Source organism: Heteronotia binoei, chromosome 5, assembly GCF_032191835.1.
Source record: "Heteronotia binoei isolate CCM8104 ecotype False Entrance Well chromosome 5, APGP_CSIRO_Hbin_v1, whole genome shotgun sequence".
Lineage (NCBI taxonomy): Eukaryota > Metazoa > Chordata > Lepidosauria > Squamata > Gekkonidae > Heteronotia > Heteronotia binoei.
Window position 1 is genome coordinate 146,130,434 of NC_083227.1, and position 12,889 is coordinate 146,143,322.

At 45.8% G+C, this 12,889-nt stretch overlaps 1 protein-coding gene across 2 annotated transcripts in view; it reads right to left on the reverse strand.

The window, feature by feature from the left end:
* The window catches only part of DPYSL3 (dihydropyrimidinase like 3), a 106,597-nt gene that overhangs the window by 13,829 nt on the left and 79,879 nt on the right, over positions 1-12,889 (reverse strand). The gene's annotated exons all lie outside the window — the stretch shown is intronic.

The window sequence follows — 12,889 nt, forward strand, 5'->3', positions numbered from 1 at the left end:
GAGATTTGAGCTGATATTTTCTATTAATATCTTTGTTTCCCTTTGGTGTCTACCCATGAGCTCAGTTAATCTTGCTGTAAATTCTTGTGTCACTCAGATACTGACTGCACAGATGCAAAAAGAACAGACACAAAAAGTAAGCAATGCAAACTAGCAGTTGTTGGTCACATGAACATCTGAAGCTGCTTTATACTGAATTAGACTATCAGTCTATTAAAGGTCAGTATTGTCTTCTCAGACTGGCTATCCAGGGTCTCAGGCAAAGGTCTTTCACATCACCTTCTACTTGATCTTTTTGACTGGAGAGGCTGGGATTGATAGCGTTGTTAGCTCCAGGTTGGAAAACACCTGGAGATTTTGGGGGTGGAGCCAGAGGAGGATGAGGTTTGGGGAGGGACTTTAGTTCTACATAGTGTCCACCTTCCAAAGTGGTCATTTCCTGTAGGTGAACTGATCTCTGCCTGAAATCTCCAGCCACCAACTGGAGGCTGACAACCCTAGAACTTGGAGCCTTCTGCATGCCAAGCAGATGCAGTTCCACTGAGCCATGGCCCCTCCCTTGAGGATACATCTGCTTGTACACACAGAAGGAATGTCATGCTTTTCAACAGCAAGTTAATTTAACAAACTGAACAACTATGACCCTAAGGCACGGTTTCCCAAACTCCCCCCCCCCCCTCACAGAGAGATAGGAAAGGAAGAAAGCAGAGCTCATGCTTTGCTGGGGGCAGAGCTAGCTTTGGCTTTTCTTGTGATCCGGTATTGAGGCTTCTGTGGCCTGGTACTGGGTCACGAAGCTGCAAACGCTACCCTAAGGGATACTGCCACTTCTCTAGTAAATGAGATGATTTAGTTGTTGAACTGGACAAAAGCAGCTACTGTGCAGATGCAAAGCTGCCTAGCATAATATTGTGATCTCAGCTTTCCAAGGGGAACATTGAGGCAATACAATCAGGAATTCACCTTGAGGGTAACCAAAGATATTTGAACAATTTATGGTTGCCTGCAAACACGTTCACTGTGAAGTTTTCAGCACACCTACCCCAAACTTTGCCCAATACAGCACACTGTTTTCTACCCTTAAATAATTACATGTTGAAGATCCCAAAACAACAACTTTTAAATTTACAGTACCACATCCCTAAGCACATGGTGAGCCAATGGTCTGCACTACTTCAACAAGGCCCAATATATGTATTTTAGGATTTAAATAAGGGATATTGTTTGTGCTTAACAAAAAGTGCTTAATCACTTAAATAAGCATATTTACTACTAAAACCTGAGAAGCCATGATTAAGTGCGAGCTAATTTACAATGTTATAAATAAACCTACCACTCTGGGTTGGAAAGAAAGACAATCTTATTCATTGCTGACTACAGCAATACACTGAAACAAAAAAAAAAAGTACAACTTCCAAACCTAATGCATTTTCAATTACAGTCCCACTAAAAACAATTCAAAATCAAAGATTAATTCCACAACTAGGGCTCGTAGCCCTAGCATGTAACATAACTAGAGTCGTGCTTAGAGAGTCTTTGCATCTAGTTCTTTGTTCAAGATTCTTCTGTCCCAATTACAAGAGTTTTTTCCCCTGCCTCTCATCAGTTTGGCCACTTTTGCCTCCCATGACATCACAGGTCTTTAACTTGGATATCTCGGTTGCTGTTAGAGCTTTCAACACTGCATTGTGAGATATTTTTGGAATATTGCATCATCCACTATTCAGCATGACATCAGCCTAAAGTGACTTCTGCCTGCCTCAATCTCAACCAGAACACTGAATATTAAATACTTTTAAACACAAAACAGAACAGGAACATAAATAAACTGTTTCGGGACCCTCTATAATTGACAAAGTTTGCCAAAGTTTCTGACTCAGTATTGAATACTATTTCCTTTCTAAAATGAATTTAATAACAACGTGAATACAAATCCTTTGGCTGATTCTTTAACATTCAAATGGAAACATTTAGAATTTGATCTGAAACAGTCATAAAGGGAATGCAGAGAAGGTAACTTGGAAAACAAGGCTCCACTCACCTGTAACTGTTGTTCATCAAGTGGTCTTCTATGCAGGCACACATGGGACCATGCTTGTGCAGGCCTGCTGTGGAGATTTAAAAAAAAAAAGCTGTAGAAAGTTCAGAGCACTCACCCCTCATAGGTCAGCTCTTTCCTGCCCAACTGACACATGATGGGGTGCAGTGAGCACTCTTCAGATGTAAGATCATGGAACCTAAACATTTTTTATGTATTTTATGTTTATTTTTACTCTATTTTTTATGGTTTTAATGCTGTATTACCCTGCTGAATCATGCATATGCATGTCTGTGTGAGCCGCTCTGAGTCCGCCTTGGCGGGGAGGGCGGGATATAAGTGGAATGAAAAAATAAATAATAAACTCTTCCCCCAATCCCTTCTTGCTGCCATGGAAGAACTCCAGAGCACAATGATCCCACAGTGGGGAAAGGAGGGTGGGACATGTGCCTGCGCAGAAGACCACTCAATGAACAACAGTTACAGGTAAGTGCAACCTTGTTTTCATCTCTGTGACTTCTGTGCAGTCCCACGTGGGAGAATAGCAAGATCACTTATTCATAGGTGGTGGGAATGGGTTCCTCAGTGAAATTAGGACTTTCCCCACAGCTGCATTCCATTTGGAATTGACACTCACTGCATAGTGCTTGATGAACGTTGACAGGGAGGACCAGTTGGCTGCCTTGCAGATGGCGTCCAAGGGGGGATTGCCGAGGAAGGTTGCAGAAGACAACTGAGACCTGGCTGAATGAGTTCTGAGCTGAAGTGGCAATCAAAGCTGGAGGCAGAATACGGCAATTGGATGGGCTTTGACAACCCAACATGAGATGATTTTGGAGGAGGCTGCTTGGCCTTTGCAGGGGCCAACAAAGCAGGCCAGCCAGTTGTCCTTTTCCACAAAGATGCAGTACAGTCTAAATAAAAAAGCAGTGATCTACAAACATCTTAAGTGTGTAGGGTTTGTTCCTTGTCTGAAGTGGGAGAGGGGAAAAAACTGGTAGACCTATGTCCTGGGAAACAATAGCCAAAACCTTGGAGAGGAAGTCTAGAATAGGACAACCTTATCTGGGTGAAACCTGGTAAAGGGGTGGGAAAACCATAAGGCCTTGAGTTCTCCTACCCTTTGGGCAGAAGTAATTGCCAGAAGGAAGGCTACCTTATATGAGAGGAAAGAGAAGTCACAGGTGACAAGGAGCTCAAAACGTTTAAACATTAGTGTGGAGAGCACCAATGAGAGACTCCACTGGGAGATTGGAGGGGGTGTTGGAAGGTGTAAGTTAAATAACTCCTTGAGGAATTTCTTGGGGCAAACCCCCCAAACAAACAGAGAAACCCACAACAGAGTCATTAAAGGCTGAAATGGCCAACAAATGTGCCTTGACTTAGGTGGCAGCCAGTCTGCTATCATTCAGATGCAACAAATATTTGAAAATATGACTTAGTGGGCAAGACTCAGGGAGGAGACACCTGCCCAGGAGAAAAACCTTGACTATTTTGCATTGTAAGAATTTCTTGTTGAGGGAACCCTTGCGGACAATAACACATGTGTCACCCTAATCTTGTGATCGAGTATCAGCCAGGCTGTTAAGTGCAAAGACTGGACACCATGGTGCAGGAGAGGTCCTATATGGAACAGGTCTGCCACCATAGGGGGAGATACATAATAGCTTTGGGACAGGGATCACAGGAACCATACTCTTTTGGGTCTTTGTTCTTGACAAGGACCTTCCCTAGAAAGGGGACTGGAAAGCCGGGGGGAATGTAGAACAAAGTTCCTTGCCATGTCAAATGGAAAAAGCCAGTGTGGTGTAGCAATTAAGAACAGCAGACTCTAATCTGGAGAACCAGGTTTGACTCCCCACACCTTCACATGAAGCCAGGTGGGTGAATTTGGGTCCGTCACAGTTCTCTCTGAACCTTCTCAGCTCCACATATCTCACATGATGTCTGTTGTGGGGAAAGGAAGGGAAGGTGATTGTAAGACTCCTCCAAGACTCCTTTGGGTAGTGAAGAATGGGATATAAAACTTCTTCTTTCTAGGGAATCAGTATCTACCCCTACCAAAGAGCAGAACTGGGGGCACTTGGTGTCTAAAGAAGATGTAAACAGATCCACCTGGGGTCATCCCGAGTGGTGGAACACAGGGAGTTGGTAATCATCCTCGCGAGACCATTTGTGAGTAGATGTGTTGCCTCTGCTGAGGGTGTCCACTGTCTCATCTGCCACCCCAGCGATTTGGATAGTCTCCAAGGAGATGGCATGTTGGATGGAAAGGAAAGGTCCCCTGTGCAAGCACCAGTTGTTTCTGACTCTGGGGTGACATTGCTTTCACAACATTTTCACGGCAGACCTTTTACGGGGTGGTTTGCTATTGCCTTCCCCAGTCATCTATGCTTTACCCCCAGCAAGTCGGAAATGACTGGTGCTTGCACGGGGGACCTTTTCTTTCCTTGCCATTGCCTTCCCCAGTCATCTATGCTTTCCCCCCAGCAAGCTGGGTACTCATTTTACCGACCTCGGAGGGATGGAAGTTTGAGTCAACCTCGAGCCGGCTACCTGAAAACCCAGCTTCCACCGGGGATCAAACTCAGGTCATGAGCAGAGCTTAGGACTGCAGTACTGTAGCTTTAACACTCTGCACCCAGTACCAAAGGAGGGAAGCTTCTGAACAGTGAGAGAAGGAGCTAATACCTTCCTGCTTGTTTATTAAGAACTTGCTGTGGTACTGTCTGTGGTTATTAGCATCCCATTGTCAGAGACAAGGGCTGTAACAGAAACCAAAGCATATCTGACTGCCCTGCACCGTGTTCAGAGAGGGGACCAATGTCCACTGGCCCTATTGCATACTACAGTTTGTCCCCAATATGAAAATAAAGCATCTATAAAAACTTGAACGTCATGGGAGGGCACCTCAAATGTGGAGCTAGTTAGTAATTTCTCCCAAGACCACAACCACCGCCACTCTAGGGACAGGCCTGTAGCTACGAGGGGGCCTGTGGGGGCACAGCCCCCTGACTTCTGGGTGAGGCCCCCTGACTGGAGGCCCCAACCAGTCCCCAGGGCCTCTGCCATAGCTCTGGGGGCTGCTGCTGGCCACACAAGCAATTTGGCCGGCCGGGGGCAGAAGTAGTCTCAGCCTCCCCCTGGCGTTAAAGGGCCAGCAGATCAGCTGTTTCACAGGCCCTTTAACTCCAGGGTGGAGCTGGGGGTTGCTTTTGCTGCGCTCCACCGGCTGTTTTAGTGGCTGGGAAGGAAGGGAGGGTTGTGACCAGAGTGACAGGGAGGGAAAAGAAGGGTTTTCTCTTCCCTCCCTGGTGCTCTCACGGATGTCCTCCCTTCCTTGCCATTAAAATAGCTGTGCCAGCGGGGCAGAAGCAGCCACCCACCTCCCTGCGCCAGTTAAAGGGTCCGATGATCAGCTGTTTCACGGGCCCTTTTAGCAGGGAGGCTGGGGCTGCTTCTGCCTCCACCCCATGCTATTTTAATGACGGGAAGGGAGGGTGGTGGAGAGGGGCAGGCAAGGAAGAGCTTCCCTTCCCTTCTCTCCCTCCTGCTTTCCCCACCACCACCCTCTCTTCCTTCGTAGCCACTTGCCCCTTCCCTCCCACCCAGCCCTGATCGCAGCAGCTTCTCCTCGCCTCTCTCGTTCCCCTCCCTCCCAGCCCCGAACGCAGTGGCTTCTCCTCGCCCCTTCCCCTCTCTCCCAGCCCCAATCACCACTTCTTCTCCTTGCCACTTCCCCTCCCTCCCAGCCCCGATCGCCACTGCTTCTCCTTCTCCCTTCCCCTCCCACCCAGCCCTAATTGCAGCCACTTCTCCTGCCCCTTCCCCTCCCTCCCAGCCCCGATCATCACTGCTTCTCCTTGTCCCTTCCCCTCCCACCCAGTCCCATCGCAGCAGCTTCTCCTCGCCTCTTCCCCTCCCACCCAGCCTCAATCACAGCCACTTGCTTGCCCCTTCCCCTCCCTCCCAGTCCCGATCGTCACTGCTTCTCCTCGTCTCTGCTCCCTGCCTCTCCCTGCGAGTAGCCCCATGCCTGCTGCCTACTTGCAGGGCTACTCACGAGTAGGCGGCAGAGCTGGTGAACGGGGCGGAGCTGTGCTGCCTAGCTGTCCTGCCAGAAGGGCTAGGGCCGGCCCTGCCTGTCACTACACGGAAGGTCGTGTGGGGCGCTGGGGGGCATCAGTGCCCCCCCCCAAAATGTAAATGTCCCCCGACCTTCCAAATCCTGGCTATGGCCCTGCCTAGGGAGCAGACCACAGCTCTAGAAATGGACAACCTTCACCAGGTGAGGGGGACTACAGTAATAGTGGAGGTCATGATGCCTAAAAGCCCTCCTGTAGACTTAATAGATTAAAATTTATTGGAGGTAAACCTCTGAACCATGGCTCATATGGAGGCTGCCCTACTCCACGGGATAAAGGCCTTTCCACCGTTAGCACCTAGGAGGGCCACAATTAACAAGACAGACTGAGTTGGATATCAAATGGATTTATCCCAATTAATCTGGAAACCCAAGGAAGTCAGGGTGGAAACAGAAATGTGGTCCACTGGTATAGGGGTGGCCAAATTGTGGCTTGGGAGCCACATGCTGCTGTTTCACACATATTGTGCGGCTCCTGGAGGTCAAGAAGGAACTTAATTGTTATGTATGTGGACTCATGTGAGAACTGAATTGGGTGTTCCTTCCTGGCTTATTGGAGCCAGAGGACCAGAGCTTGGGGATTTGGGAACAATGGTCAGCAGGATCCTAATTCCTGCTGCTCCACTCCAATCACAGGCCCCCTGCTGGTTTGAATGGACCAACAGAATGTTTGCACGGGAACCCTGACGTGTATATACGTTGGCCCTGTGGGCCCAGTCTTCAGTCTCATGCTTAGTCTTACTACGTAATCAATAAATAGCTGATGTTTCACTACCACCTCGACTCATTGATCCTTAGAACCAACTATATTATATTAATGCAGGCTTACTCTCAAGTAAGCATGCTTAGCATTGAGACCTCAGTCCGCCTCTGAGCACTGACCCATAGGTAGGTGACAATTTTTGCCATATGGGAAGCAGAAAGGAGAGGGAAACAGGCAGGCTTTCAAGCTCTTCTCCTCCACCACAGAGATCACCCGGAGACCTAGAGTGGGGAAAGAGAGTGCAAGAGCCAACAGAGCCACTGGAAGGAGGGATGGAATTAAAGAAGGTGGTGCAGGGTTCCCGCATAGTTTCATAGCTCTTGTAGGAACTGCATTTACTAATCTTGCCGTCAAGGCAAAGAGAGATGTATAATGACACAAATGATGGCCAGTGATTTATATGGTACATGTGTGTTCCCTTCTCCCACTGGTGCCAAAAAGTAATTTCTTACCCCAGGGGTGTCAAACTCATTTGTTATAAGGGCCAGATCTGACAGAAATGAGACCTTGTCAGACCAGGCCATGTGTGTCATAAAATGTAATGCCACATAGTGGAGATATAAACTTTATAAAGGACACAAACACAATTAAAGATTTTTTTTTTTTTTTAAACCTTAAAATAAAACATGCTTAAAGTATTAGTATTCTTGCAATATTGTGGTCAGTATCAAAGCACTTCCTCCACTTCCTCCCCAAGAGAGGAGGCCTCAGCCAATGGGGAAAACAGAGGCTTTGCTCTGTAGCTTCTGTGCAACTGAGGAATCCTGGCAAAGCAAGCTATGACACAGAAAGAAACAAGAGAGAGGGAGAAGGAAGCAGACTTGCTCGTGGGCCTGATATGAGCCCTCTGGGGGCCTCATCTGGCCCCTGGGCCACACATTTAACACCCCTGCCCTAACCTTTCCCTGTGCTGGTCTTATGGGGACTGTTATTCCCAGCTTTTGTTTTTTAAAAAAAGTCTCCTCCCAGCAAAGTTATATTATAAAGTGCATACATTTGTATTTTATCTTTCTGTGCAAAGAATGAATTAAGAGTTTTAAGAAAGACGTGTAATATTTTTTCATGACCTGCAGCTCTCAAGCATCTGATATTTATTCTATGTGGCTCTTATGTTAAACAAGTTTGGCCTCCCATGCACTAGTAAATCTGTGGACAGTGCAGAAAAAAGCCAATCATGTAGTAGGGGTAGACAATGCAGCTCCTTAGGTACAGGCGAGCAACAACCATCAATATGAATGTAAATACTCTGGGGGCAGTGGCCAGACAAAAAGGAAGGGCACCTGGCCACACCTTAAACAAAGGAACTTCTTAGATCTGGAATATATGGTAACATGGAAATAGGCATCTTTAAGATCAATAACGGCAAACCAGGCATGGGAGCAAACCAGACCTATGACATCCTGTAATGTGGTCATGAGAAATTTAGGAATTATGAAGAGCTTATTAAGGGTCCTTAGGTCCAAAATAAGATGCCACCATCTCCCTTATCAACTAAGAAGTAATGAAAATAAAAACCATAGTTGGTTTCATGCAAAGGAACAAGCTCAATGGCTCCTGCCGTAACTCTCCAGGGGAGGTACGGATGGAGGAGAAAGGGGGAGGGGAACCAACTGGTGAAGCAGGAAATTGAAGAAAATATCCTTGCTGAACGATGCTAAGAACCCAAGTGTCAGAAGTAACTGACTTCCAAAAAGAGAGATGAGATAAACAGAATAAAACATGTAGAGACTGGAGGGATAATCAGGACTCAGCTTTATCTTTGCCAGAAGCCTTGCAGGACAACACCAGGACGTGTGTAGAACAGGGATGACCCTGATGCTTCTTGCCATGTGGGTATGAAGGCAAAGTGTGTAAGGAAAATTCAGAGTTGGAGGGATGGCACCAATAGGATTGTGATGGTTGTGAAGGAACTGTGTGCCTCAGAAAGTAGTGAGGTTTATGGGTATGGGCGGGTGGACCAGTGATACCAAGGGACCTTGTAGTGATCTTATTCTTTGTCATGCAGTCTAGGACATCATCTGTGCAGGAGCTGAAAAGGTTCCTTCCCTCAAAGGAAAAATCCTCGATTCTTGTTTTAGTTTCGTTGGGAACAATGCTGCAATAGAGCCAGGAATGCACCATAGGACTGTGGTGAACGCAATAGATCTACTGCATGAATTTGTGATGTGATGCACAACATTTAGCTGCTGCTTTCCAAGACTGCAACTCTCCACTTGTAGGACCTTGGCCACAGGCTTGTGCTCTTCCAGGAGTGAACCAATTAATGCAGCTATTCATTCTCACAGGAACATTTGGTAGAGTCCCATAATGCCATTAAAATTTGCCATGTGTAGAGTAGGGGTTGATGATGTGTAGATCTTGCAGCCAAGGCCATCAAGCTTCTGTCCTTCTCGATCAAATGGAGAGGAAAGAAGCCTGGACTGTTGCTTGGCTGGGATGACCTCCATCACAATGGAATTGGCAGTAGAGTGGGCGAAAAGGAAATCATAGTCTTCCCCTAGAACTTGTACATGTGGTTAATTTTCTTGACAGCAGGGGAGACTAATGCTGCTTTGGTCCAGATAGATTTGGATATATCCAGTAGTCCTTGTAGCTTCAGAAAAGCAATTAACCCCACATTGGAAGGGTAAAGGACTTTTATAAAATGGGGTCAGGTGGAGTTGGTTCCAACCTTAATACTGAGAGACTTAGCCATCTGAATTAGTTGTTTGGAGTAAAGATGGAGGTCCTCTGTTGGGGAGGCAGGTGACAGATCCATGATACATTCACCAGTGACAGATCTGAAGGAGCACTGGAACTCTCCAGACACAGGCTTCTTTTCATCAGATTTCAAAGGGCTCGTGTCCATAGCAAACAGAGCTGATAGGAGTGCATGGCACGGTTGGGAGCTTGGTTCCACAGAAGATGGTAGTGGTTGCTGCCAGTACATGTGCAGTGGAGTGTGCTGGAAACAGTACGCTTCAACTTTTTTTTGAGATGGTGGTTTCGAGGCACTACATACCACCAAGGATTTCTTTGGTGCTGATAATGAGCCTGGTTCTGATACAGATCTAGACGGTACTGACCCCCAACAAGGGATATGAGTCAAGTGGTCCAGTTCCAGCTCTTTAGAGGGAGTTGGATCTTTGTCCAGAGCCACTAAAGCCTCACCTGGCTTTCAACTCCGAAGCCTGATCTGTATGAGTTTTTGGGGTAAACTGTTTGCAAACAGAGCAAGCCAAGACGATGTGGGCTTTGCCCAACATTGGGAGATAATGGTCATGGTCAGCCAACTGGGTAATTTTTAGGCTGGAGTCAATGCATTTTTCATTCCCATCCCACTTTTTACAGGAATGAAATAGGTCAGGAGTGGCCAATGGTAGCTCTCCAGATGTGTTTTTTTTTGCCTACAAGTCCCATCAGCCCCAGCCATTGGCCATGCTGGCTGGGGCTGATGGGAGTTGTAGGCAAAAAAAAAATCTGGGGAGCTTCCGTCGGCCACCCCTGAAATAGGTGACGAAGTGAAAAAGAATGAACAGTAGAAGACAATAATCAAATAAAAACTTGCAGTGATTGAAGAGAACAAATATATTTGATCTCTATGGCAGTGAAGAAAGGACAAAGGGAAGGAGTGCTCATTCTGCCCCGTCATGTGTTGGCTGGGTGGGTAAGAGAAAACCTATGAGGGGATGGGGGCTGAACGCTCTGAACTTTCTAGAGAACCTTTCGAAAAGATCCCTGTGGCAGACCTGCACAAGAATGATCCCACATGTACCTGCAGAGAGACCACAAAGATGAACCTTACTGGACAGTTTGAGATTGTTCATCCAAAATACTTAGATGATATAACATGGAGCAGGAATACTGAAAATTCAGTATGAAGACATTTGAGGACTTAAGACAATGCCAAATATTAATTCCTTCTGAAGTAAGAATGGTTTCCACACTGTACTTCTCAACTGCAAGGAAACAGAAGGATAAGCATCTACTTAAACAGGACCTGGTGCTCACAGGGATGGCTTTAAAATGGAAATACCCCAAAAACCAACAGCAGCACATGTATTTCATCTTAGCAGCTGACTTAAGAAAGAGACTCTGTTGGAAATGAAGGGAAAGCATAGCAAGTGATTCAGGATATGCATTTCATTACACATTTGCATCAGGCAGCTGGGAGAAACAGTGGAGTGCTGCAGCTGTTGCTTATGTGCAGTCTCTCACTCTCTTGGCAAAGAAAAGAGCCCAGACATTGCCACTGAATAGTGGGCAAGGAAGGGGACTGGAGTGGGACACTCCTCATGTCATATTTATAAGGGTGCTCACATAGTGCTTAAGCAGGCATTTTGAGAGCTGACAAACAAAAAAGTGCTGAAAACTCTGCATACCAACCACCGTTGTGCAAGTGTGTGCAGTACTATGTTGCACTGCACAAAATCCTTGCTTCCTTGAAGAAAACATATAGTTAAAATCCACACTGCAAGGAATCTTCAATATCAGTCTTCAGTGACTTAGTGCATAATGACATAGATTCACACTTTCTAATATTTTGCAAGGGTTTTTATTTTATTTATGAGCCAGTCTGATGTAGTGGTTAAGTGTGCAGACTCTTTATTTGGGAGAACCAGGTTGGATTCCTCACTTCTCTACATGCAACTGCTGGAGTGACCTTGGGTTAGTCATAACTTTCTCAGAGCTGTTCTCTCAACAGCAGTTTCTGTCAGAGATCTCTCAGCCCCACCTACCTCACAGGGTGTCTGTTGTGAGGAGGGGAAGGGAAAGGAGACTGTAAGCTGCTCTGAGACTCCAAGTGAAGGGCAGGGTATAAATCCAATCTCCTCTTCTTCTTAATTGATTTATGCCCTGCCTTCCTCCCGAACAGGGACCCAAAGCTGCTTACATTGTTCTCCTCTCCTTCATTTTACCCTCACAACATCCATGCGAGTAAGGCTAAGTATGTGTGACTGGCTCAAGCTTACTCAGCAAGCCTCCATGGCATGAGTGTAGATTCAAACTCAGGTCTCCCAGATACTAGTCCAACTCAAGTTCCAAAGAATATTTTAGAATATACACAGATTTTTCTTGCAACATTTGAGCTAACTGAAGTGGCATAATAACCTGCATGGCTGCAAACATTCAGCAATTACTGAGACTTCTTGTCCAAAACTGTTCCATGTGTATCACCATGATGTGCCCCCAGGGAGCCAAGTATCTGGTTAACATGTGATTCTCCACATAGATGAGAGCAATCAGATCATCAAGGATAGCCAACAAAACTGCAAAAAACACCATACAGACCAGGGTATGCTGCCTGGGCAAACAAATTGTGCAAACCACCTTCTGTCTGAGTCGCAAATACTCAAAATCAGCTATCAAAATAAAGCAAGTGTATAACACGTGTAAAAGAATTCCATCCAACATCAGTAGTAGGTTCATGTCAGAATTTAACAATCACTGATCAGCCACTCTTTCCTGTTTAAGAACAAAAGAATGAAAGTATTGTGTATGAATGATAACAGTGGCCATGTTTGACCTTATCAGGTAGCTAGCTACTAATTTTAAGTAATCTGCATTTCTCTTGGAACTGCAGAATGATGACAGACAGGAATGTAGTGTTATGGATGGGCGTAGGGTAGGGAGGGAAGTATATTTTTAAGGGAAATCACTGCAAAAAATTGTTTTAAAAGAGCTCAAATTAATAGGTCAACGAAGAGCTGAGATGTTAATACTGGATATCATCCAAAATAGGATCTTGATAGCACTATCTAATTAGGAAATCCTTTATTCTGATTGCTAGGGCTTTTTTAACTTTAAGATATATAGTATGTCAGAAATTAGAAACTAGAAAAGTTTTGACAATTATTTTCCAATGTAGGTATAATACTGGCTGCACCACTGAGACAACTTTCAGTACACTGCATCTAATCAAATATTGGACTTCTTGCATCTCCCAAATCATCTGCCAAAACTG